At 38.5% G+C, this 27603-nt stretch overlaps 1 long non-coding RNA gene across 1 annotated transcript; it reads left to right on the forward strand.

Moving 5' to 3' along the window:
* LOC129499180 (uncharacterized) lies at nt 1-27091 on the forward strand. The gene is made up of 3 exons (XR_008662312.1): nt 1-76; nt 23088-23225; nt 23863-27091. It is a non-coding gene; the product is annotated as an uncharacterized LOC129499180 (long non-coding RNA).
* Nucleotides 27092-27603: the final 512 nt, after the last annotated feature.

Genomic DNA, 27603 nt, shown 5'->3' on the forward strand with positions numbered 1-27603 from the left:
ATCTGTCTTGGAAATAAGCATGTCCTGAGACAACATTGGGTCCCAGAATGAGAGATTTGCAGCAGACTGTACCCAGGTAAGCCTCAAGCAGGGTTTCCCCAGCCAATCTGCAGGCACACACAGGAGAAATGGGGGCTTACAGGTTATTATTATTTTTAAAAGGATATTATTTATTATAGAGACAGTGAGAGAGAGAGAGAGAGAGAGAGAGAGAGAGAGAGAGAGTGATATTATGAGCAGAGGGGCAGAGGGGAGGGCAGAGGGAGAAGGAGACTCTCCTCTAAGCAGGAAGCCGGGTGCAGGACTCAATCCCAAGATCCTGAAATTATGACCTAAACTGAAGGCAGATGCTTAACTGACTGAGCCACCCAGGCTCCCCTGGGGGCTTGCAGTTTAAACCACTAGCTTTTCTTTGATTGTTTAGAATATTATGATGGAAATACAGTCACCAATAAAAGACTCACAAATAAATCAGGAAAACGCTGGAAACCTCAATTGAACATGAGCAAAAAAAAAAAAACAAGAATAGACTAATCTCTCTCCAGCAATTTCTAGTTCTCTCTCTCTCTCTCTCTCTCTCTCTCTCTCTCTTTTTTTTTGCTCTCACTTGCTCTTGCTCTTACACAGACACAAAACATAAAATGCCAATCAACACATGGAATAGTATTCAATCTTAGTAATAACTAAACTCAGATTAAAATATCAATGATCTATTCCTCAACTTCTCAACTTCTACTGTAATACTCTAGATGGAACTATCATTTTTTTGTAATAACCAATTACCTGGTGTTCCCTGGCACGTTCCTATTGTTCAATAATTTATTCTCCATATCACAGCAAGAAGGAATTTTTCAAAATTCAAATCCAATCATGTCACCTCCATGCTAACCCCTCGGGTTATATCTTGACCTTATCTCAAACCATTCTTACAGTATTCTATTCATTTCCTATAGTGCATTTATCTGTAATTGTATTTCTTTTTTTTTTTTAAGATTTTATTTATTTATTCATGAGAGACAGAGAGAGACAGAGGCAGAGACAAAGGCAGAGGGAGAAGCAGGCTCCCTGTGAGGAGCCTGATGAGGGGCTCAATCCCAGGACCCCGGGATCTCGACCTGAGCTGAAGGCAGATGCTCAACTCAAGCCACTCAGGTTCCCCTGTAATTATATTTCAATTTGCATAATTATTTTTTCAATATCTATCTCCTATACCAAATTACACACTCCAAGAGATCAGAAGTTAGGTCTGTTTTTGTTTGCTAGTATATTCCTGGATAGGTATTTTGTCTAATTAATGATCATTATTATTTTGCAATTAATTGAGACTGATGAAACAAAGTTAGCACATCATGCTGGCAAAGCTACAATAAAGGGGTGCCTGGCCGGCTCAGTTGGTAGAGTATGTGACTCCTGAGTTTGTGAGTTTGAGCCCCACACTGGAGGTAAAATTTACTTAAAAATTCAGAAAATAAAGCTACAATAAACTAAGCATTCTCAGAAAATGCTGCCAGCAGTTTAAATTTGTATTACTCTTCTGGACAGAAATTTTATAATATATACCAGGTTTATAGTTTTCATGACCTTTGATCCAGTTATTTCACTTCTAGGGATTTAATCTATTTATTCATTTATTTATTTTAAGAGAGAGGAAAAAAGAGAGTGTGCATGGCCATGTGCAAATGAGAGAGAGTGGCTGAGGGAGATGGAGAGAGAGAATGTCAAGCAGGCTCCAAACCCAAGGCAGAGCTCATGTGGGGCTCAATCTCATGACCCCAAGATCATGTCCTGAGCCAAAATCAAGAGTTGGATGTTCAACAAATTGAGTTGGCTGGGTGACCCTCAGTTTACATTTTTTAAACAAAAGCATATAGTTTTACTCACTTGTTAGCTTTTAAATGCTTTCAAACACTCTTTCTTCATTATTTTGCTTAGCTTTTCTAATTGTCCTCAGAAGAAAAGGTGGTCCAAATTACATGAGTAGAATTTAAAGTTGAGATCATTTGTGTTTTCTAGATACACGATTTTTCTCCATTTAAAAACCCTGCTACATTATTAATATCCAGTTTTTTTTAATTTGCTGTAATCAGGACAACACTAATTATGTCAGAAGGATAATTACTGGAAGACCATTCATTAGAAGATGATTTTAGTTGTCTGTCTTAAGGATGTGTTTGGTTATCTTGATTGTCCTTACTCATTTCCAAGTTTTCCACCAGCCGTATAAGTATATAAGTGAGATACATATTAGATGCTTTTATAATGGCTAAGTCCATCCATTTTGACTAGTTAAAAAAAACAACAGTTTCCCCATTAGATGAAATTTTATTTATAAATGTCCAATCATCCTATTTACTAGCTACGTTGTATGCATTTAAAAATAAAAACTACACTATAAAATCTGCTTTAAGGGCTATTAAATATGAGATCAAAGCCACAATACACTTAATAAACACTAATAAGCACCTACTGCATGCCAGGCAGTGTTCTAAGCAATGGACCTACAGCAGTGAATAAAACAGAATAACAACTATAACAAAACCCAACATCAACAACCAAAGAACAAAGCAAAACCAAGAATCTTTGCAAAATAAAACTTTTCCTTAAGGCCAAATTCAATGATCCTTATCATTCTTCCTAATTTGATGAGCTTTGCTTTACTTTGTGTGTTTGGCATATCCTACAAGCTCCTTCCCAGCCTTACATATGCATAGATTACCATGCACAACTGTGTCAAACACTGTGGACTACTCTTTTCTTCCAGTCTTGGATGAAGTCTTAAGAAGAGCCCATAACGTTTATCATTAGTTGCAGGAAATAAATTCTTGACTCATTTCTGTCATTCACTTGTGCAGCCAGTGTCGCAATGAACATCTAGAGCCTCATTTAAAGTTAAGTCTTCTCCCTTCCTTGCGACCTGAGCTTCCCTCAAGTTAGCAAGCCTCTGGCTGGGAGGTAGAGTATCTTCTATTCTTCCATTCATCTCTACGGGTTCTCCTTATGCTATCCCCCCTCACTTGATTGTTTCTGGCTCCTTGTGGATTGAATTAGGAGCTGAAAGATGAAACATTTCTCATGACTTGGCACACGCATAATTTAGTGATGTTGCCTGCTGGGTATGAAATACTCCCAATGTAGTCTTTCTTCTCCCTTATTTCATGCTCTCATGGGTTCCTTGCAAGATATGTATGCTTGGAACCCTGTCTACACTTCCCATGGCATGAGAAAGTTCACTTTTCTAGCTAGTCACTCAGAATTCCTAGACTTCCCATGGTCCACCCCCTCATTGGGCCACTTCATTCCTTGAGGTAGTCCTCTTAGGTAGGATTCAATCCAGCCATGTACTTATGCATTTTTGCTCTGCCTTTGGTGTAGGTACAGTTCTCTTCCAGTGCAATCACACCATCCATTTGCTCCCTTATCTCCAGGAGACACTTTGGTCTTTTGAGTGGTTCTCTTGCAACTCCCCTTCTTACTTGGCTGAACCGAAGCACAAAGCTCTTCCATTCTTCCCTTCTTTGGGGGAGGCAGGGAATACACAGAACACCAATAAATCTCCAAATAAATTCTCTGTCTTCCTGTATAACTTCAATCCTTTTATATTCTTAGGCAGTGGCATGGGTTAGGGGTCCACAAACTATTTTTTGCTACCCCTTTGGCAAATCCTTCCTAAATGGTCCAGCATTCAATTTGGAATATAATGAGATTTGGCACTTATTGGCCATTAGGCCTTACCCAAAATTAAGGCAGAAATTGTCCTGTGTTAACAACCTGTTGCATCAACTATAAAGTATTTGTATTCTGGCACAGTGGGAAGAAAAAATATTGCTAGTTATAAAAGCTAACTGCACCTGCTTCTTCTTTTCTTTATCTTATAAGGGCAATGTCTTAGTTCATCTCAGGAAAGATAGATTTTTACTTATTTTAAAAAATAACCTGATGGACATCTTTGATTTGAAAAGGTGATTATAGCAGTTCTGCAAGGAGAAGGGGGAACACACAGTGTGCTGATGTGTTGTGCTCGATAGGGGAGAGAAATTCTTGAGTTTCTCAGGAAGGGGCAGAAGGGGCCTGGAAGGGGAACTCTGTAGGGAGCCATGAAGTGGTTTGGTGAGGCTCCCACAAGCCTATTGGGGGATCCTGGCCTGAGGAGAAAGGATGATTGATGACAGGGATGGTCAAGGGAATTTAAACACAAGGATGCCTACCATTAACTGCTGAAGTGTTTAGTGCCAATTCTCTTTTATAAGTAGGCTATAGATAGTGACCTTGGGTTAGGAGGTGGCTTTGGAAGTTAAAGCAAAAAAAATCTTGTGTAATGTTTGGGGTGATGTTAAATACAGGAAACAAGACTCACTAATGAGACCATGTGGGAGCAGGAAATCAAGTGAGAGTTGACCATGAGTGGTGAATCATGGAGAGTGCACTAATCTTCCCATTGTATGGGTTGGGAGGATTGGGGCACTTAAAATTTCTTTCCTCATAGACATTTTGAAAAACACTCAGAAATAGCATTGAGAACTTGGTTGCCCATCACTCAGTTTCAAAAACCATTGAGGCATTTAAAAAATTTTAATATTTAAGGAAAAACTTAGTTCATTAAAGATGAAGCATTTGGGACAGGGGCACCTGGGTGGCTCAGTAGTTGAATGTCTGCCTTTGGCTCAGGTCGTGATCCTGGGTTCCTGAGATTGAGTCCTGCATCGGGCTACACAGGGATCCTGCTTCTCCCTCTGCCTGTGTCTCTGCCTCTCTCTTTGAGTCTCTCATGAATAAATAAATAACATCATTTTAAAAAAAGGACTTGGTACAAAAATAAGGAGGCCTCATCTGGGTTATAGTTGCAAAATGGGTGATTGGGAGGCTTCTTATAATGTTCTAGAAACAGCAATAGAGTCAGTTCATTCACATATCAATAACTTCTCTTACAGATCTCTTAGACCCGAAAGATTTCTTCCATGAAGAAGTAATTCCAACGTCCCTTAATTTTACCCAGTACTTAACAATTTATTTGAGGGAGATGTGTGCTTGTTTATTTTGTCATATGTATTTGAGTTATGTGTAAATATGCATTTGGCAAGGCATTACAAGACATAGCAGTCTTAGAAAATTGCTCAGTTTTTTTCAGGTGCACAGATTCCTGGAAAGTCACTGTACCAGTTAGGATGATGTCAGTATCCTAAAACTCATAGAAACAACAACAACAAAAAATTCATTTGTTATCTTGCATACCAGGAAGTTCAAGGGCAGAATAGTTCCAGGGTTAATTCAGTGGTTCTGAACATTATCAAGGTTCCAGGCTCCTTTCATCTTTTCACTGTGCAATGGCTAGTTTTGATTTTTCCTTATCTTTACCCTTCCTGTTTACAAGATGACTGCTGTAGATCCAGCCATCACATCCTCACATGGCAGCACTCCCAGGAAGAAAGAGGAAGAATTTTTCCTTTCTTGTGTCCTATTAGAGAAGACAACCGTTCAGAGATGCCCAGAAAATTTTTGACCAAAGCACATTGGCTAAGATTAAGTCATGTTTTCATGCCCTAGCCACAACGAAGGCTGGGAAAGAATGACGTGATTTTTTTTTTTTTCCTTTCTGGGTGATTCAAATAGGGAGCCAGCATTGAGAAGCACTTCTTTAGATTTTCACATTTTCTCCTTTGGCTAAGTTTCACATTCTTTTTTTTTTCTTTTCCCATGGTTAATATTCTTTTTCTATTTTTAATTATTTTTTTTATTGGAGTTCAATTTGCCAGCATAACACCCAGTGCTCATCCTGTCAAGTGCCCCCTTCAGTGCCTGAGAATGATGTGTTTTGAAATTTATCTTAGGAAGTGGGCCCTGCCTAAGAAAAATGTAGGTTGGAAATGATCATCAGTAGGCAACCACTGGTGTCTGTTACTATTATTTATGAAGTAACTATGTTTAAATAATGGTATTTACTTATTTTTTTGGTATTTTATTTCTATTGCATGCTAATATTCTTAGCACCTATGGTATGCAAAACGATGCCAACATGATGCCGATATGGTGTCCTTACAGCTACTATGCAACAGCAGCAAGTCCCCAGAGAATGCACGGTAGAGTTTTTATGATTATACCAGGGAAGGTCAAGATGTAGAGGAATGAACCCAGGACTAGGGGTCAGAAGACTAAGTATTTAGATCTGGCTTTGCTCCTTTCCAGCCTGACACCAGTGCAAGTAATCCAATCTTTAAAACTCATGATTTTCTTAATCTATAATTTTCTGTGGAATAGAGATGTTTGGGTTTGTCTTGAAGTGATTTCCCTTTATTTTAGTAAGATCTCAATTTTTCCTTCAGTGCTTGCTATCTTGGTAGGTCTGTTTCCTGCCCAGCTCTGGTCAAAGGATGGCAGAGAATCTCAGCGTGGCCAACTGAATCCTTCTGATTCTGCGTCTGTTTGCAGATACTGCCCTCTTTCCATGATCTACTTTATTATTATTTTTTTCCATGATCTACTTTAGAGACAAATACCTCAGAGGTCTTTTTTCCTCTTCCTACATTTTTCTCTTGAACCTCTCCCACTGGTCTTTTGCTCCTACCACACAATGAATACTTCTTCATTGTTGCCAGCAGCCAACATGTTGCTAAATTCACTAGTTAATTCTATCTTACTTGACCTATAGCTCTCATTTGGCACAGAATCTCTTGAAACATTTTCTTTGCTTGGTTTTTAGGATACAAGTCTCTTTTGGTTCACTTTCCATTCCTTTGTTGAATCTCCCTCATGTCTCTGACTTGTCAATACTTATGCCTCCACATGTATTTCCGGGGTGAAGTCAAACAATCCTATGACTTTAAATGCTACTTATAGAGTGACAACTGCCATATTAATACCTTGGGATGGATGTCTACCCTAGGTTCTGGATTTATATATCCAACTACTGCTCAGGATGTCTACTTGGATGTTTAACAGCCATCTCAAATTAATCCCTCCCAAATAAAATCCCTAATTCTCATTCCAATTTCCATGTCCACTACCTGCCATGTAACTTGTTCCACCTTACATGATTAATACAAATTCTCTCTTCCCTTGGTGTCATTATGACACCTTCTCATCACTTTTCTTCAGTTGTTAAGACAACAAGAGATTGTCTTAACAACTTCTGATATCATGACCTGAGCCAAAGTCAAGAGTCAGATGTTTAACTGACTGATTACACAGGCACACCTAGAATAATATGATTAGTTTAAATGCTCTTTGGGAATTTTGGTCAGAACTACATTGATTACATAACATAATTTGAAGAAAATGAGCATTTTTACAATAATGAATCTTCCCTATCCTGTTCACAAACCCAACACAGCTTGCATTGTAATGAATTCCACTTTGATAGTCAAATTATTTGTTAAATAAAAATTCCTTAATACAAATACGGGATTTTCCTACACTAATGATCAAAATTTTGTTTGAATAGGGAGTAATGCACCCATTTTTCCTTTAAAAGAGCTTCTAAATGAAAATTACCATAATGGTTAGTGTGTGTGTTTTTTTAAAGAAAGCAAATATTCAATGAGTAAATTTTGCTTCTTCAATATTTAAATATCTCTTCATAATGTCAGTACTGTTTCATGCACCTTTGACAGCTCTTTCTTTCTTTATATAAATTTATTTTTTATTGGTGTTCAATTTGCCAACATATAGAATAACACCCAGCGCTCATCCCATCAAGTGCCCACCTCAGTGCCTGTCACCCAGTCACCCCCACCCCCCACCCACCTCCCCACTCCACCACCCCTAGTTCATTTTCCAGAGTTAGGAGTCTTTCATGTTCTGTCTCCCTTGACTCCTCTTTATATTTGTCATCTACCTCCAGTCAAATTCCATGTTTCAGGGAACCATTCTGGAATATTACTAAAATCTTTGTTCCATTTTCATTTCTGGTGCCACTAACCTAAACCAATCAGTTGTTTGCAAACTTGGCTTAAACAATTATTAGTGTAGTTTTTCTAGTTGCTCTCTCACTTTCTTCTTTTACTTTCAGGCTGCCATCTTGTTACCCCATTCTCTTACAGTCTTTTTGTGTCCTTACTACTGACATGTTGGTTTTTATTTTACCTTTTTTTAAGTTTTAAGTTCTAGTTAGTTGACATGCAGTGTAATATTAGTTCCAGGTATATAATATAGTGATTCAACACTTACATACAATGCCCAGTGCTCATTACAAGTGTGCTCCTTAATCCCCATCACCTGTTTCACCCCTCCCCCCACCCACCTCCCCTTTGGTAACCATCAGTTTATTCTCCATAGTCAAGAGTCTGTTTTTTGGTTTGTATCACTCTCTCTTTTTTTCCCTTTGCTAGTTTGTTTGGTTTCTTATATTCCACAGATGAGTAAAATCATATGGTATTTGCCTTTCTCTGACTGACTTATTTCCCTTAGCATAACACTCTCTAGCTTCATCCATGTCCTTGCAAATGGCAAAAGTTCATTCTTTTTGATGGCTAAATAATATTCCATTTGGTATACATACCAGTCATCTTTATCCATTCATCAGTTGATTGGATACTTGGCTGTTTCCATAATTTGGCTATTGTACATAATGCTGCTATAAACTTCAGGGTGGATGTATCTCTTTTAATTAGTATATTTGTATTCTTTGAGTAAAAACCTATTAATGCGATTGCTGGATCATAGGATAGTTCTCTTTGTAACTTTTTGAGGAACCTCCATGCTGTTTTCCAGAGTGTCTGCATCAATTTGCATTCTTACCAACAGTGCAAGAGGGTTCCCCTTTCTCCACATCCTTGCCAACACCCACTGTTTCTTCTGTTGTTGATTTTAACCATTCTGACAGGTGTGAGGTGATAGCTCATTGTAGTTTTGATTTGTAGTGCCCTGATGATCAGTGATGTTGAGCATCTTTTCGTGTGCCAGTTGGCCATCTGTATGTCTTCTTTGGAAAAATGTATATTCATGTCTTCTACCCATTTTTAAATTGGATTATTAACCTTTTGGGTGTTGGGTTTTATATGTTCTTTCTAGATTTTGGATACTAATCCTTTATCAGATATGTCATTTGCAAATATCTTCTCCCATTCTGTGGGTTGCCCTTTAGTTTTGTTGAACTAAAGCTTTTTATTTTGATATAGTCCCAATAGTCTGTTTTTTGCTTTTGTTTCCCTTCCTTCAGGAGATGTATCTAGAAAGAAATTGCTATGGCTAATATCAAAGGAGTTACTCGCTGTGTTCTCTTCAAGGATTTTTATGGTGTCAGGTTTCACATTTAGGTCTTTAGTTACATGATTTTTAAATATTATTTTGTATTGATGTGTTCCTTATCACTAAGCCTTCAGTTATCTAATAGCATGAATGCAATCCACATCTAGCATCCAATTTTCACATCTAGAGTTAAGAACATAGACAGTACACCAATGATGGAGCTGTAGAAAATGGAAAATAACCTGAGTGCTTGATGATATTGTTGGACTCCAGGTCAGTTTAGCTGGAGACATACAACAAACCTAGACTTCCTGGTATAGAAAATAACAATTTTCTTTACCAAATTGAGCTGGAATTTCCTGATACATGTTGATAAAACCACCCAAAGTAACATAGGATCTCATATTAATGCTGGTAGATGTCCAAGCCTACATGGTAAGAGCCTACCTCTAGGTTCCTGGCCTGAATTAAGAGCAGCTGGTGCTCTTAATGGCTTTCATAGGCAATAAGATGAACAGAAGGTTTGAAAACTCTAGCAAGGAAACCTTTCTTGGAAGCCCCCATGTCACACTGGCCAGGACTGGGTCATGGGTTTGAGGAACAAGATGATCATGATTCCTGTGGTGCTGGGGAGTCAACGATAATGCCCACATTTTTATTTCATTGAATATTTAGTGATAGGTATTGTTTTGTTGAATTGTTGCTTTTAAGACTCTTAAAATGTCTGATCCATAATATCATAGCCTTTAAAGCTGGTAGCATAGTGCTGTCTTTCCCCAACATGGCAGTTTATTCATTGAAATCACCCAAAGTACCTCACTAACCAGACAAAAAACAACTGGGCAAACTCCCTTCCTCTCAAAAGATTCTCATTTATAGATTTGGTAGAGGGTCTAGGAATCTGTGTTTACAAAGCACTTCTCAGGCTTTGGCAATAACTCCTTTGAAGATTATCTAGTCCAATCATTGCTTTTGCACATTAGGAAAACTGAAAATGTGAGAAGTTCAAGTGATTTGGGTGCTTTTTCCACTTTTCCAGGTTTGATAAGCAGGTACCAGTGCACATATCATCCTGCTGCTGGAATTAAAACTTCCTCTGGTGTCTGAGAGCCATCCTTGGAAAGTCTCACTAATGGATTCAATTTGATCAAGAAAAGCACATGGGCACACACACACACACACACACACACACACGCACACACATTTTTCTTATCTTTTGCTTCTTTCCCTTACAAAGAAGAGAGTAAACAATATCAACTTAATTATTCAATTAAGGGGTCTGGTTAGAGCCCAGTTAAAAGATTTCATTTAAATCTGAGCAATAATGATTTAAGTTTTCTGCTAGAGAAAGAAAGAGAATGAACAAACTGCTTTTATCCATACAAATCGAATTTATCTCAGCAGCTTCCCCTTAGTTCTTTAAGAAGGAAATATAAGATTTTGCCAACTTAAGAAATCATAATTACTTATTTGGAACTAAGGTCATATGGTTGTCATGCTTAATTTTGTAAATAGTGTGTCTTTTTTTTAACCTCCTAAATTATTTGCAGCATTTAAGAAAAGGAATTCTATAAACCTTCCTGTGATATTTATATTATTTTCCAATTTAAGAATTCCTTTTCCTTCACAATAAAAGATTATTTAAACTTATCAAAATCACTTTGATTTTACACCTATAATTGGGATCCTAACATCTCGATTTTCGACACTTATAAATGCTTTAATAGATACATGGACAGTAATTTAGTTTGACTTAAATGTAATAATCGAGCCCATTTATCTAGGCTGACAAGATTTCATTTCCTAATGATCTTTTATTGTAAATTTATTTGATTTCCTTTAATATATTATCTCATTTCTCATCGCCTTTCCTTTAGAAAAAATATGAATAATTTTGTATGGAATTATGAAGACTTGGCCTTGAGCTGACAGCTCTGGGAAGCACTGAATATCTCCACCCTTAAAACAAATTACATAGTTTGATAACAAAGTCCCAAGAAGAAGGGAACATTAGTTTATCAAGAACTTATTCTAAAAGATGCTGGAATTGTACTTTCAGGGGCTCTTGCTTTCCTTGCAAGAATGGGAACCAAAATAATTTGGCCAGTCTGACTCCTTTTCTATATTTCCAGCTACCTATTTGAGCTCTGAGTATCCACAGCCAATTCACATTCAACATTTGGTCGTAAAGCCAAACTTACCTTCTCTTCCCCAAAATTGCTTCTCCTAATTTGCATTTACATTACATTTACATGAAAAATAACACTATCCATTCAGTCAGTCAAGTTGAAATTTTCTAAGACATTTTGGAGACCTCCCACTCTACAAAATAGTCATCTGGCACAATGTCTTGACTTTTATAAATTCCAAATCATTCTGAGAACTGTCCCCACTTCTCCATTCCTTTTGCTGTTGTCCTCATGATTCTTATTTGGACACTCAGTGAAACCTCTTACCTGGTTTCCTTGCCTCCAGTCTCATCCCACACCACCCATCGTCTGTGCTAGAGCAAGCCTGATCCTGAGGGGAATGCCAATCTGATCTAACCCTCTATTTGAATACTCTTCATTGGCTCCTTAGTGCCTGCAGGATTGACTCCATCGTCCTCAGCTAGCCATATGAAGCCCTTCAGGACTTGGTTCCAACCTAGTTCTCCAGCTTTATCTCTTGTCACTCTTTCTCTAGATCTGCTCTCCTACTCAAACTCCTCTCCATCTTTATATATATATATTTTTAAAGGTTATTTATTTATTTATTTATTTATTTATTTATTTATTTATTTTAGAGAGAGAGCAAGCAAGTGGAGGGAAGGGCAGAGGGAGAGGGAGAGAGAGAATCTCAAGCAGACTCTACGTTGAGCATGGAGCCCTATGTGGGGCTTGATCTCATGATCCTGAGATCACGACCTGAGCAGAAACCGAGAGTCAGATGGGTAACTGACCAAGCCACCCAGGTGCTCCTTCTCTTCATCTTTAGAGAGTAAACTCAAAAATCCCCTCCTTGGATGATGACCTTGGATAGGCGGCCTTGGTCCCCTCTGTACTTCTATGTCCCCTGTTTGCCTCTAAGGTTCTATTTACTCAGTGCTGTAATCTTTCATGTCTCTCTCTCACACCAGACTGTAAGACCCTCAAGAGAAAGTACTGTATTCTACTCATTGTTCTCTCAGTTCCCAGTGCAGTATTTGGCATGATCATTACATAATGGATATTCACTGAATGAAGAGTTGAATGACTGAATAAGCTCTGAAGGGCTGTTTAAATTATTTTCTTTGGCTGGATGTCTTACTTTTGTCTCTGTGAAGCATAACTAAAATTTGCTGTTTATTATATTTGTTGAAATGGCATTTGATCTGAATGTCACAAGTCCATAGTAGAAAAAAAATGCCCAAGATGGGAACTAAGAAACCTATAGTTGTAGTATAAACATAGGCTGTTTACAATTTTAATACTTTTTTAAAGATCTTATTGCAAAACTATGTTTTCTTTCCCTTCTCTGCTCCACCTCTTTTGTAAACACCATATACATGTGTGTTTGTTTATGTTGTAGAGAAGCCTTCTGTACTGGTTTCCCCCCCAACTTTATTGAGATATAATTGACAAATAATACTATGCAAATTTGAGGTGTACAATGTGATGAGCGATATACATATATATTATGAAATGCTTATCACAATAAGGTTAGTTAATACATCCATCATCTCACATAGTTACCTTTGTGTGTGTGTGTGTGTATGTGTGTGTGTGTGTGTGTGTGTGTGTGTGTGGTGAGAACATTTAAGATGTACTCTCTTAGCAAATTTTAAGTATACAATATGGTATTGTTAACTACCATATGGGGTTTTGCAATAACCCTTCCCTTCTGCAGAATCAGGTAAGCATCCCTTCCATTACGCCCAGGATGTGAGGCAACTTGAATAAACAACACACAATCAAAAGGCTGTAGGTATTTTTGTGAATGGAAAGACAGCACCACTAAAATCTGCTTATTTGCTTATATCCCATCTTGTTTAAAACAGACTTAAACAGGGGTGCCTGGGTGGCTCAGTTGGTTGAGCGTATGACTCTTGGTTTTGGCTGGGGTCATGGTCTCAGAATCATGAGATTGAGCCCCCATTGAGCCCCAGGTCAGGCTCCAAGCTTAGAGTGGAGTCTGTTTGGGATTCTCTCTCTCCCTCTTCCCTTCTCCCCTACTCTGTCTCTCTCTCGCTCTCTCAAATAAATAAATACATCTTTAAAAAAAAAACAGACTTAAAACAGTTGCTAGTGTTTCTTAATGTATACACTCTTACTAAAGTAAAGCAGAAAATGCCTTGAATTTAGGAGGGCATTTAAAACATAAGACAAACAGGAAAAAAGCCTAAAAACTACTTGCCCCTCATCAAGAAGCACATTAATTTTATTTATAGTTATATGATAGCATTTTCCAGGTTAATTTTTCTTCCTTTTAAAAAAATCAGCTCTCTGTTTCAAAAGGAAGATGGATGATGATTTTGTTAAAAATATTTTTATGATCTTGGCATTCATGGTCCTTCACAGTGTAGACCTAAGTAACCTTTCTTGCTGTCAGCACACCTGTTCTTGGGGGAAGTCACTGCTTTCTTCTCTGTGGCTACATGAGATCTACCCACCTGCTTCTCAGAGCACTCATCACCTCAGTTAGAGTTTTCTAAATGCCACTTGATTGTCCAGTTAGGCTGTAAGCTTCTTAAAATTCTTTTTTCCCTTTTAAATTGCTATATACATGAAATGCACTAATATTTAGTGCACAGCCTGATGATTTCTTACATTTCCACCCAGGTCAAGATACAGAGCATTTCTAGCATTCCAGTTTGCACCTTTGGGCTCCGTCTTAGTCAACAGCCCAACCTCACTCTTATGACTTCCATCACAATAGATTTTTTTGGCTTGTTCTTAAACTCCATACAAATGGGATCATATTGAGTGTATTCTTTCATGTCTGACTTCTGTCTCTCAACATTATACCATTATACATCCATGTGGTTGAATGTGGTGATAATTTATTCTTGCAATTGTTGTATTCTATTATATAATATTCCAAACATACTGCAATTTATTTACCTATTCTACTGTTAATGGATATTTTGGCTCTTTCTAATTTTTTGCTGTTATGAAAAAGCTGCCACAGACATTTTTGCACATTTCTCAGGATGGATGCTCTCATTTCTCTTAGGGACATATACAGAAGTGGATGCATTGGGTCATAGCATAGGCATTTGTTTGGCTTTAGGAGTTTAGTGAATACTGGCAAATAATTTTCCAAAGTGTTTGTAATAGGCTTTTGTAAAGCCTATGACAGTTTTTGTCATTTTTATTTCTTCAGGGCCTAATACAATATTTGGCATGTAGTAGGTGTCCAGCAAACACGTAGTGAATCACTAGATGTTGAGATGTAGCAGTAGGATTCTTTGGTTGTACACAGTGGAACTTCCACCTATGTTGTCCCAGATTACTTTAACTCCTGTGTAAAGCCATCACTTCGCAGTGCTCACAACTGTCTTCCAAATCTCTTGCAGGTACATCTGTTTGTTGGACCCAAGTCATGTATGAACTCGAGGTGCAAGGGCTTCTGGGAAGTGTAGTTTCAACTTCCAGCCTCCTTCCAGCCCAGGAAGTGTGCCAGAGGGCTTAGAGATGAAATGGGATGAGCCATTATGCAGATTCTGATACAGATATTAAAGGGTGGGCTGGAAAACAAAATGAAAAAGACAGAAGCCAGGGCTTTTTTGGAGACCTGGATGGCAGAAACCAACTTACCTTTCTTTTACAGATATCATTCTTTCCTTGATAAGAAAGATTAAAAATCTTGGAAAGGAGTGTCCGTGAAGATCCAGTTGCACACCCATTTCTTGGGTAGGAGAGGACTAGACTGACAGTCCCACCAGAATGGCATTCAATAAAGGAGTAGTTCTCAAAGAAATGGGATGCTCTAGCCAAGATGAAGGGAAATGTACTTTGGGACAAAACCCCCACGAATTCTCACGACAGGGTTAAAAAGAATAAGGAATGATAGTTTGTCTTTTTTCTTTTTTAATGATTTTATTTGTTTATTCATGAGAGAAAGAAAGAGAGAGGCAGAGACACAGGCAGAGGGACAAGCAGGCTCCATGCAGGGAGCCTGACCTGGACTTGATCCTGGGTCTCCAGGATCACACCCTGGGCTGAAGGCAGCGCTAAGCCGCTGAGCCACCGGGCTGCCCCTAGGAATGATAGTTTGAATGTCAAATTACATTTCATGCATTCTGCCTGAGAACCAACGTCCCCATGAATTATAGTAGTTAGAGACAAACAGGATATATAGAAAGGCCATTGAAATGGATGGAGCTAGAGTGTATTATTATTATTTTTAAATATTTTATTTATTTATTTGAGAGAGAGTGAAAGAGCACAAGTGGTGGTAGGCAGAGGGAGAGGAAGAAACAGGCCCCCCACTGAGCAGGGAGCCCACTGTGGGGGCTCGATCCTAGGATTCTGAAATCATGACCTTAGCCAAAGGCAGACACTTAACTGACTGAGCCACCCAGGCGCCCCTAGAGAATATTATGTTAAGAGAAATAAGTCAGTCAGAGAAATCCATATGATTTCACTCCATATGGAATTTAGCAAACAAAACAGGTGAACTTATGGGAAGGGAGAAAAAAGAGAGAGGGGAGCAAACTGTGAGAGACTCTTAATGAGAGAACTCGGGGCTGATGGAGGGAGGTGAGTGATGGGCTAGATGGGTAATGGGTATTAAGGAGGGCATTTGTTATGATGAGCACTGGGTGTTGTATGTAAGTGATGAATCACTAATCTACTCCTAAAACCAGTATTGCACTGTATGTTAACTAACTAGATTTTAAATTTTTTTTAAATTTATTTATTTATGATAGTCACAGAGAGAGAGAGAGAGGCAGAGACACAGGCAGAGGGAGAAGCAGGCTCCATGCACCGGGAGCCCGACGTGGGATTCAATCCCGGGTCTCCAGGATGGCACCCTGGGCCAAAGGCAGACGCCAAACCGCTGCGCCACCCAGGGATCCCAACTAACTAGATTTTAAATAAAAATTTGGAAGAAAAAAGAAAGAGAGGGCATTGTATGGGGTCAGGTATATTATAGTATTTACATACTCTAAACTTATCTTTTTATTTTTATTTATTTATTTTTAAAGATTTATTTATTTATTTATGATAGACATAGAGAGAGAGAGAGAGAGAGAGAGAGAGAGAGAGAGAGAGAGGCAGAGACACAGGAGGAGGGAGAAACAGGCTCCATGCCGGGAGCTTGACGCGGGACTCGATCCCGGGACTCCAGGATCGCGCCTTGGGCCAAAGGCAGGCACTAAACCACTGAGCCACCCAGGGATCCCTAAACTTATCTTTTTTAGATGTAGAGCACCACAATCAAGATATGGAATTATTTCCTCCCCCCCCACCCCGCCCCAATTTCCCTCATGTCCCTTTGTGATCAGTTCTCTTCCTCATCTCTAGTCCCAGCCCCAACTCCTGGCAGCCACTGATTTGATTTCTGTACCTTTGGTTTTGCCTTTTCCAAAATATCCTATAAATGGAAATATATAGTTTGTAGCTGTTGAGTCTGACTTCTTTCACTTAATGAGAGACCAAATTGTTCAATGGTTTGCAATCTCTTTCCCCCTCTTCTAGGAACATTTTGTTTTCCCCTAAATAAACTTTCATGCAGAAACTTTATCTTTGAGACAGCAAAAAGCAGGTTGCTTTCATGAGTCACAGGGAGGAGCCCAAACCCAAGGTGCCTTGTGATGAAGCAAGGGCATTGTTATTTGCTCACAGAATTTTATTTTTCCTGTGCATTCCATAGACAATCAGTTCAGAATCTCTGTGCTTTTTAAAAGTAGGTTTCCACTTGCAGAAATGTTCACAGAGCAATTTCCATGGAGGAAGACGTGGCCTGGGAAAACTATCAGTAATGCTCCCAAATTTCCAGTGCTTACATTTTTTGTTAAAGCATGGATTCTTACTTAGTTTTCTTGCTAAAAATATTCAGTTCAGGTCCACTAGGTGTCAGTTGCCATCTCTTCCATCTTTTTTAACCTGCTTCTTATAAATGCCGCCACTAACCATTAGAATGGCAAATGTCCATGAATCACTCCACCAAACAAACATGAAGGCAAGCTTCTGCAAGATGTGGCTTCCAGACCTGTGCTGTTCCAAGTGGCAGTCACTGGCTGCACATGCCTATTGAGCACTTGAAAAGTAGCTAGTCCAAATTAAGATGTGTGTGGCTATAAAGTACACACTGATTTGGTAGACTTTGTAAAAAAAGAATATAGAAACACCTTGTTAGTAATTTCTATATTGATGGAATTTTGAAATGATATCTTAAATCTATTGGGTTAACAAAATATTATTATAAATAATTTTCCCGGTGTCCTTTTTGCTTTTTAAAGTGTGACTACAAGGAAATTGAAAACCACACATGCAGCTCATATTTGTGGCTTGTATTAGATTTTCATGGCATGGCACTGACTTTCCACCTCTTGATTTATCTGTAAATTGCATATACAATCTTTTTTGGAGGTGACTTCAGAAGGCAAAATTGTGACTGTGATAGGCCCTGTCTTCCGTCTTTCTCACACATCTGCTACTTGATCTTTCTAGACACCAGGGTCTCTGTCACATACTTCCCAATATTACTCTGAAGCCTCACAAAACCTGCAACAAAGGTGCCTTGTTAGAAAGTGAAAGGACTATACTAATTCCACCCCAAACTCCTCTCAGCAGTGATATCCTTTGAGGGAGTGGGGTGATGCAAGTTTGGGGCAGAAAAGAAAATAAATAGCAGAGGAAGGGAATGACAAGAAATGAAACCCCCATTGCCTGTCTACACACAGTTCAACTGTCCTTCTCACCTGGCGACATCCAGACTCACCCAGAAAGCTCTTTTTCCTGATTGTTAGCTTCTATGGATGCTAGACTGCTCCAAATTGGAGGCATTTAAAATCTATTATCTGGAGGAGCGGGAGGAAAGCTCTAGTTGATACCTTCTGCTGGAGCACCCCTCCTAGCCACAAATTGCTCACTTTAAACCCTGCATTAGGCGGGTGCCGCTTTGCCGACTGGGCTCTTGGGTTTTTATTCTACTCTGTGTATGTGCCCTTTATGCCTGTAAAGTCGGGTTTTGTTTTGTGACTATGTAAATTGGAGCCAAGGGAGTTTTCTTTTTTCTCTGTGACTGGAACCATGGTGAGGCATTCCAGCACTTTCTATGCCTCTGTGCTGCGTGGGCAGAAAACAAGGCAGAGGGAGCTCTTGAATGCACTTTACACCTGGCTTAAACCAGAGCTTTGATTCCTCCCTCCTCTTCATCACCATTGGGCTGAAGTGAAAGCAGGATTCACAAGAGTTGTTAAAAAACAAAACCACAAACAAAAACACAACTGTTAGAAGATGCTTGCATTTTAACATTTCAGATTATGGCTGAAATGATCACCCAGGACTCCTGGAATATGGTGGAATGCTGGATGATCTTTTGGTTAGGGCAGGTTTTCTGTCCTTTGCTTAACACATCTCTGTCTGGTGGCTCATTTTAAAAGCCAATGAGGTATTTTCTTCACAAAACCAGATCTAATGCATTAGGTCAAAGGATATCACCGCTCAGAGGAGTTTGGGGCGGAATTAGTATAGTCCTTTCACTTTCTAACAAGGCACCTTTGTTGCAGGTTTTGCGAGGCTTCAAAGTAATATTGGGAAGTATGTGACAGAGACCCTGGTGTCTAGAAAGATCAAGTAGCAAATGTGTGAGAAAGATGGAAGACAGGGCCTATCACCATGGTGCCGTGGCAGGTGGACCACTGGGCCCAGGGCTCACAGTCACAATTTTGCCTTCTGAAGTCACCTCCAAAAAAGATTGTATATGCAATTTACAGAAACAAATCAAGAGGTGGAAAGTCAGTGTCATGCCATGAAAATCTAATGCAACCAGATCTAATGTTCTTGATTGGAAAAGCCTTCCCTTCTTACACATTTATTCCACCAACATTTAACTGAGCTCCTACTGTGTGCTTATGTGCATACAAAACTGTCATTGCTCTTAAGTGGCTGGCAATTGAGGTGGGGGGACATGACAAAGAAGACAGATGCAACACCGCCTCCAGGTGGCACTCAGCTGCTTCTTGAAGGACAGGTAGCTCTTGGCCAGATGATGAGGGCAAGCAGGTAGGATTTTTAAAAATAGAGTCTATTTTTAAAATTATTTTATCTATTTAGTTTCAAGCTTTTATTTAAATTCCGGTTAGCTAACATGCAATATAATATTAGTTTCAGGCATAGAAATTAGTGATTCGTCACTTCCATACAACACCCAGTGCTCATCACAAGTGCCCTCCTTAATCCCCACCACCTATGTAACCCATTCCCCCCCCCCCCGCGCACCTCCCCTTAAAACAGATGTTTTTTAGAGCAGTTTTAGGTTCACAGCAAAAGTGAGTGTAAGCTAGAGAGATTTCCCTGTATGCCTCTGATCCCCCCCACAAGAATCTCTCCTATCATCAACATCTCCCACCAGAGTGGTAATTTGTTACAATTGATGACTCAACCTACACTGATGCATCATTGTCATCCAGAGTCCATAGTTTACATTAGATGTTGTACATTGTATAGGTTGGACAAATGTGTAATGCAACGTGCCCATCGTTTATGATATCATAGAGTAGTCTCACTCCTGGAAAAATCCTCTGTGCTCTCTCCTTTCCCTTGCCTACATCCCTGTCCCTGGCAACCAGTGATCCTTCTACTGTCTCCAAAGTCCGTGTTTTCCGGAATGTCATATACAGTTGGAATCATACAGTATACAGCTTTTTCATATTGGCTTCTTTCACCTAATAGTATGCATTTAAGGTTCCTTCATGTCTTTTCACAGTTTGATAATTCATTTCCTTTTAGCACTGAATAGCATTTCACTGTCTGGATAGACCACAGTTTAGTATTCATTCACCAACCGAAGGACATATTGGTTGCTTCCAAGTTTTGGCAGGAATAGGCATTTTAAGTAGATAGAGTAGAATTGTAAAGGCACGAAGGGATGAGTGCAAAGTCCTTTGGAAACCTGCAAGTGACATATAGAGTGTGGGGAGATGTTGCATAAGCAGTAACCGAGAAAGCTCATCCTTTATTTGGAGCATCATTCCAAAACCACAGTGTGGATCCTATTACTCTGGTGACATTTCCACCATTATAATGTGTCTCCTTGTATATCTTTCCTGGAAACAGAAACAGGGATGTCCTATTTACATATGATTCACAAGTTTATTTGGTTAATTTTATAATCTTACCTAAAAACCAAAAAGCTTCTATTAGGATGATCTTAAGTTGTGGGCTATGTTATGAAAATCAAGTCAAGGGATAGAGTAACTTGTGGGTTTGAGTACAGTTTGGCCTTCTTATGACTCAGGGGATTGCGTGGTTTTGGCTTTTGGTGAGAGCCCCACTGCATATTTTGGACAGGAGCCTGACTTGGGAGGTTGTTGTTGGTGGTACTGGTGGCAATCCAATTCACCTGATGCCGATGAGCCACTCTTCATTTAGAAATAAACGAAATAATAAAGGAGTCACTCTGAAAGCATAGTCTACAGCCTCATTAACAGCAAAACAATTACTGTTCCTGTTCAATACTTTATGAACTAAGTGTGGTTGACATGATAGATGTAATTATGCCTTTAGCATGTCTGTGATCAATCGGATCAATATTTCACTTGAAGAATCGAAAGGCACCTCTTTTTCCCTCTGACAGACTTTATTTTATCTCTTAATATAACAAACATTGGTTGATCTTTAATATTCTCTCTTGAACACACTTCAATTACTGATAAACTCAATCAGCATCTGTCCCTAAGAAACTCAAGTCTTTGTAGCTTGGAGATGTGGCGTTTTATTTCATTTGTGAAAGCACTTCAAAAACTATAAGGTGTTACATTAATGCTAGATATAATTATTCTACTTTTTATCTACTCTCCGCTTTTTAGGACAACAAAGCAGCTTGATGTAGAGATTTCTGTCTTCTACTATGGAACTATTAAGAAATCCTGTTGTACAGATATTCAAACCTATGGCTCAATAATCCCAAACTAAGGGATGAATTTTATTATTTTATTATTTTTTAAAGACTTTATTTATTTATTTGACACACACACAGAGGGAGAGAGACAGAGAGAGAGAGAGAGACAGAGAGACAGAGAGCAAGCACACGTAGGCAGAGGGAGAGGGAGAGGGAGAAGCAGACTCCCGGATGAGCAGGGAGCCTGATGTGGGGCTCGGTCCCAGGACCCTGGGATCATGACCTGAGCCAAAGGCAGATGCTCAATTGACTGAGCCACCCAGGCACCCCAGGGATGAATTTTAAATAAGTAATTCTGCAGGATTAAAGTGTCCCTGCTTCACTGCTTGGTCATTGTGGTGTTATTTTCAATAGGAGAGGAAACTCAACTAAAATAAGCAATCAGTGTGGAAATCTAAATATATAACATTATGGAAGTTCATATTAAGAAAATCTTATTGGCATTCATAATTAGCCATATACAGAAGTGCATTAGAAAATATATCTAAATATTTAACATTATAGAAATACTTTAGTAACCAAATATTTGAGGAAATATTATGCTAGCATTAATATGGTAGTTGGGAAGGTTGGTATAGAAAGGTGGAAAGATGCTTGCTTACAACAGATCATGTGAAAGAGCAGAATGCAGACTGACCCATGTACTCAAACATGAAAAATGAACAAGCTTGCAGAAAGAAAACTATGACATTAAAATTTGGAGAGGGCTAGGGAGATGGAATTTACTGTGCTATTCTTTTTTTACTGAAATATTTCTTAATATTAATGTGCTATCTTATCAATGATTTTAAAATTAAAGCCCTTTAGTCCTTCAATACAAAGAGTGTCAAAGGGGCACCTGAGCGGCTCAGTGGTGGAGCGTCTGCCTTTGGCTCAAGTAGTGATCCCAGGGTCCCAGGATTGAGTCCACATCCAGCTCCTCTAGGGGAGCCTGCTTCTCCCACTGCCTATGTCTCTGCCTCTCTGTGTGTATCTCTCGTGAGTAAATAAATACAATCTTAACAACAACAACAACAACCAAAGAGTTTCAGAAAATTTCATTTTAGGGCAAACCTGAAAAGAAACTATTTCTCATAGGGTCACTGAGGGCATCATCACATTCAAAGCATATTTATTGGATATTCTTGATTTGTGGCTAAGGGTAATTAAATACTTGCCCTCTAATGGCTTAAAGTTGGAAAAAGACAATTTTGATTTAGTTTTTGTTGCTATTGCTAATGTCCCTCTTTTTGAAGATAGTAATATGTAAAATACCCAAGGTAAAACACTTATACAATTACAGTGTGGAGTGTGACCAAAATGCGTAATGTGGTCAACTCTTCCTAACCTTACCTTTGCAGCTTACAGCTATTCATTAGGTTCTGGAGGGCAGAGTGGTGTAGGATTTGCAAGCCTGGACTTTGCAATGGAAAGAACTAGATAATTTGAGGTTCTTCCACACACCAGCTTGGGCACGTTCATTTCCTTGTTTTCTTCATCTACTAAGTGGGGATAATAATACTACTTCAGAGGCGCCTGGGTGGCTCAATCGGTTAAGCATTTGCCTTGGGCTCAGTTCCTCTTCTCAGGGTCCTGGGATCGAGCCCCTCGTCCAGCTCCCTGCTCAACCGAGGAGTCTGCTTCTCCTTCTACTTCAGCCCCCACCCCTCCATCCGCTCATGTTATCTCTCTCAAACAAGTGAAAAATAAAATCTTAAAAAAATAAAAAGAATACTACTGCATAATGTTCTTTGGATTATGAAATACTCATAATAATGTGTCATGTAGCACAAGTGTATGGTGTGTAAAGTGCTATTATCATTACTATTTTCCAGGACTGATTCGGGTGCTATAGGTATTGATCTTGGTGCTAAGGATGAAGAAAGAAATGCAAGAAAAATTGGCCTTTAGAGAGATTTCCACCTGCTTAAGAGACAAGCCATGTTTCCATGCAATCACTGGGAAAATACATAGTAAGTAAAAGCTAAAGGGGTGATAAAAGTATACATCATTGCTCCTAAGACAGAATTTATCATGCTTCATGTCCATGTTCCTGGGATGCATCTAATAATTGATAATGACTTATTTAATAATTGGTAGCATCATTTCATTTTTCAGTTGTGTATAAAATAATGGTGCATTTTGTAAACTGATGGTGTCTTGGATTCAATGACCTATGGTAGCCAGTAGTAATATGTAACATTTTAAGACATTTGCCAAAGTCTAGATAAAGAATGGAATTTAGCATTCCTGTGTGTGGAATGCAAAATTGTACAACCACTTTGGAAAACAGTTAATTCTTAAAAAGTTAAACATATGTGTAGCATGTGACTCCTTTGTTTATTTCTATAACGTTCTAGAAAATGCAAACTAGTCTATAGAAACAGAAAGCAGATCATTAGTGGCCTAGGTAGGGACAAGGAGAGGCATGATGAAAGTTTTGGAGGTGATAAAAATTTTCCTTATCTTGACTATGGTGATGACTTCACAGGTGTACAGATTAAGTAAAACGTCACACGGTATGCTTTATGTATAGTTGCATCTATAGTGCTTCAATAAATTGTTTTTATTTATTTTTAGTTTTAAAAAAGATTTATTTATTTATTTTAGAGAGAGAAGGAGAGTGACAGTGTGGAGAAGAGAACCTCCCATAGACTCCCTGCTGATGATGGAAGCCCAAAGTCGGGCTCCATCTCACAACCCTGAGATCAAGATCTGAGCTGGAACCAAGAGTCAGATGCTTGACCAACTGAGCCACCCAAGTGCCCTGAAATTGTTTTTAGAAAGAAAAAAAAAAGAATGGAATGGGTTGTAAACATCATCAAACATAATCCTGAGGAGAAGCTCTGTGGATTTGGAAAATGGGAAAATCACTGGAGAAATCAATGAATCTTAAGGCAGTGAAGTTATAAAGGACTCCCAAGGCCTGACTTGAGCTAAATTGCTAAATGAGAAGAGTCTGTTTAAATAAGCCCTGGAAAGGCGGGATGGGGATTCCAGGAAGAGAGATGCTGCCCATGTGATAACCTGCTTGGAAAAGCTGTGGTCATTACCTGCATGACCACTCTGGTTATTTATACTTTATTAGAACCTCTCCCATCTTGACTGTATTCCTTCAAAGGGAGGACCTGCCAGAGATTTTCTTTAGTGCGATTTCTTCTCATCCATTTTGCTTTTGAATTTTAATTGCTTAAAGCAGAATTTCTCAACCTTGGCACTATTGACATTTTGGGTAAGATAATTCTTTGTTGTGGGTGGCTTTGCTGTGCATTGTGGGATATTTAGCATCATTCTGGGCCTCTACCCACCAGATGCTGGTAACACCTCCCCGTTGTGACAAAAAAATTGTCTCCAGACATTGCCAAGTGTCCCTTGGAGCGTGGGGGGCAAAATTACCCCTAGTTAAGAACCACTGGCTGAAAGAAAGGCGCATATCTGCCTTTCTTCTCTTTTCTTGTGTGTGTGTGTGTGTGTGTGTGTGTGTGTGTGTGCGTGCGTAAGGAACAACTTTCACAAACTTTATAATTTTTTTAACAACTCTTCTATCTTGCTGTGAAGTCTAGCTAGTAGACCACAATGATGCCATTGTGTGTAAGTTTAACAAGCAGCTGCTCACTTGCCGCTTTGCTAACAATTCTGAAGTTTGAAGGGGTAGGGGGACTGGTGCCTGGGGAGCACATTTTTAAAAATTTTACTTTTGAAATAATTTTATGTTCCTGTATATCTGCCTCCCAACTTCCTCTAATGTTGACATCTTACATAGCTGTGATACATTTATCAAGACTAAGATCTTAGCAACAATTGATGCAATATTATTATCTAAACTACAGACTTTATTTGGATTTGTTCAGTTTTCCTACAAACCTTTTTCTTTTCCAGGGTCCAACACAGATTGCTTGTGGCATTTAGAAAGAGCATAGCTCTTTTTTTAATGGAAAGAATATCACATATTCCTAGAAAATTGCCGATTCTCAGATGATGACAGAGAGCAGAATTTTCTAAGCAAAGACCTCTCTGCATTAGCATCCACTGAACTAAAATATTCCTTTATTTCTGCTTAAAGTAGAAAGTGGAATCAACACTTGCCAAGGCAAAAACAGCTATGACAGTTCATATTTTCTAAATTTCGAAAAAAAAAGTAGCCTAAAGATGGCTTTTGTCTTGACTCTCGGTCTACACCACCCTCATTTCATCTTTTTTTTCTAAATGACAAATGCTAATGGAGTGAACCAAAAGTATAGTCCCAAATTGCTGTTTCATATTTAGGGCACACTGAATGGTTCTTTTCCAATTCTTCCTGACAAATACGACACGAACACAAAGTGACATGGAAAAGCTGTAATCTATTGAGCCTGGTAAGTGTGAGTTGTAAGTAATTGCGTTTCCTTCTTAGTCCCATTTGCTGCTCAACCATTTCTCATTATATGATCCCTTCAAGTCAACCTGATTCAGGAGCAGATCAATACTAGGGAAACCCTTTTGTCTTCTTTTAGGGCATAAAATTTAAAAGATGTTTAAGTCAATATTCCTTTTAATAATGTGTCTTACGGAAATGCCCGGGTTCCCTCTTCTTGTTATATAATTAATTGAGCTGCCTGCCACCCACAAGGTATAGTCATTCCCTCCCATAATTCTCCGTTGGCCTAATTGCCATTCTGTTTTCAGTTCTATTTGTCTTTAGATATTTCTTTTCTCCCCAGTAGTGTTGGGCATGCTTTGTACTTAGTTTTATCTTTCTGTGCTTTTGCTTCTAAATGTCAGCATAATTTTTCTGCCTTATAATATTGGAGATGTCATAACCATCCATCAGCCCAATAGAAGAGCAGAAAAGATTAGATATCATTTATCTGTATTGGTTGTTCATTGTAATGACCCAGTGGACAACATGAACAGATAATCTGTTGCTTTGATGAAAACTAATTATTCTTAAGCATGACAGCATCGAAATAGCTTTTGTGGCATTGTTTTTAAAAATGACGGCTACCTAGTCATTATTAGTGTAAGCAGACGTTCACTGCTGGTGTCTGATGATTTCCTTACTTAAGCAACACAACAGTTTGGATCTTTTATTACCGCTTTATGGGAAAAATTGAACTAAAATGTAAGAAATTTAAAATTTCAACTGACATTCAAATATAAGGACTATCCAATAATATTTCTTATTGTGAAATAATTTATTGTTTCCTCAAGAAAAGTAAAAGTACAATTAGCAGATAATTTTTCCAGGAGAGGTTAATATAGCTTGATTTATTTTTTTTATAGCTTGATTTTTATTTTGTTGCTGGTGATGGAACAAATCATGGGGTTTGGAAGATAGAGTTAGAATTCATTTCTGATGGAATTTCTTAAGTGAAAAGCATGGTTCTGTGATTAATTCTTAAAATAATATAATTTATCTGCACAGATAGGAAGTTTTATTTTCTGTGTATTTATGTGTAAACTGAAAAACCACAGTATATTGGCATATTGCTGTGTTTATATATTGTTCCTTAAAATGCTTTTGAAACATAATCAATACTCTATGACAGTATTTGTATTACCAGTACCACTAATATCCAAATCGAGATTTGTATATTATTACAGGCCTGTAGTGGAGAAATGCACTTTTACTACAGTGTGCCATGGTTTGAGAACAGAAGCAAATCGAGTAAATGTTTCCCTTTGTTGTAAAAGCTTTAAGCCTTGGGGATGATGACATAAACCATGGCCAATGTATTGAAATGTATCAAATAAGTTTATAATTACACAAGTAACACTGATTGTAAAAATTTATTGCTGTAAAAGCATATGAACAACGATAAAGTAGGTGGAATAGAAATAAAAGCATCCTTTTACCTTCTACTCTTTCTGGTTTCTTCAATTCCTTTCTCTTCCTCAGAGGGTTGCTGAATAATTTCACACATATCGTTCTAGGCTTTTTGCAAGCACGTATGTACAAGCATATGCACACATACACACCCCTTTAGGATTGTGCTATGGATATTTTTTAGACTGCTCTTTACATTGTATTTTTCACCTAAAAATATATTTTGTATATCTTTTCACATATGTATATATAATTCTTAAAAAACTGGTCATACCGATTTTTAACTATTATTTTATCTCATGAAATAATGTTTGCCCTTTCATGTTATCCTCTGTCTTAGGAAGTCTCATTCAGATGCAAATAAACTGGAGGAAAACTTCAGCAGGAGTCTCACTTGTTAAATGGCTGACTTGGGTTAAGCCCTTCTAACCATATCCAAAGAAGGACCTCATCCCATGATTAGAGGGAATGTGAGTCCCTGATTCGGTGCAAGTGCAGTTGGGAAATGTGGCTCTGACACTTGAACAAGTCACCTCTCTAGGCTT

Source organism: Nyctereutes procyonoides, unplaced genomic scaffold (genome assembly GCF_905146905.1).
Source record: "Nyctereutes procyonoides isolate TBG_1078 unplaced genomic scaffold, NYPRO_anot_genome, whole genome shotgun sequence".
NCBI lineage: Eukaryota > Metazoa > Chordata > Mammalia > Carnivora > Canidae > Nyctereutes > Nyctereutes procyonoides.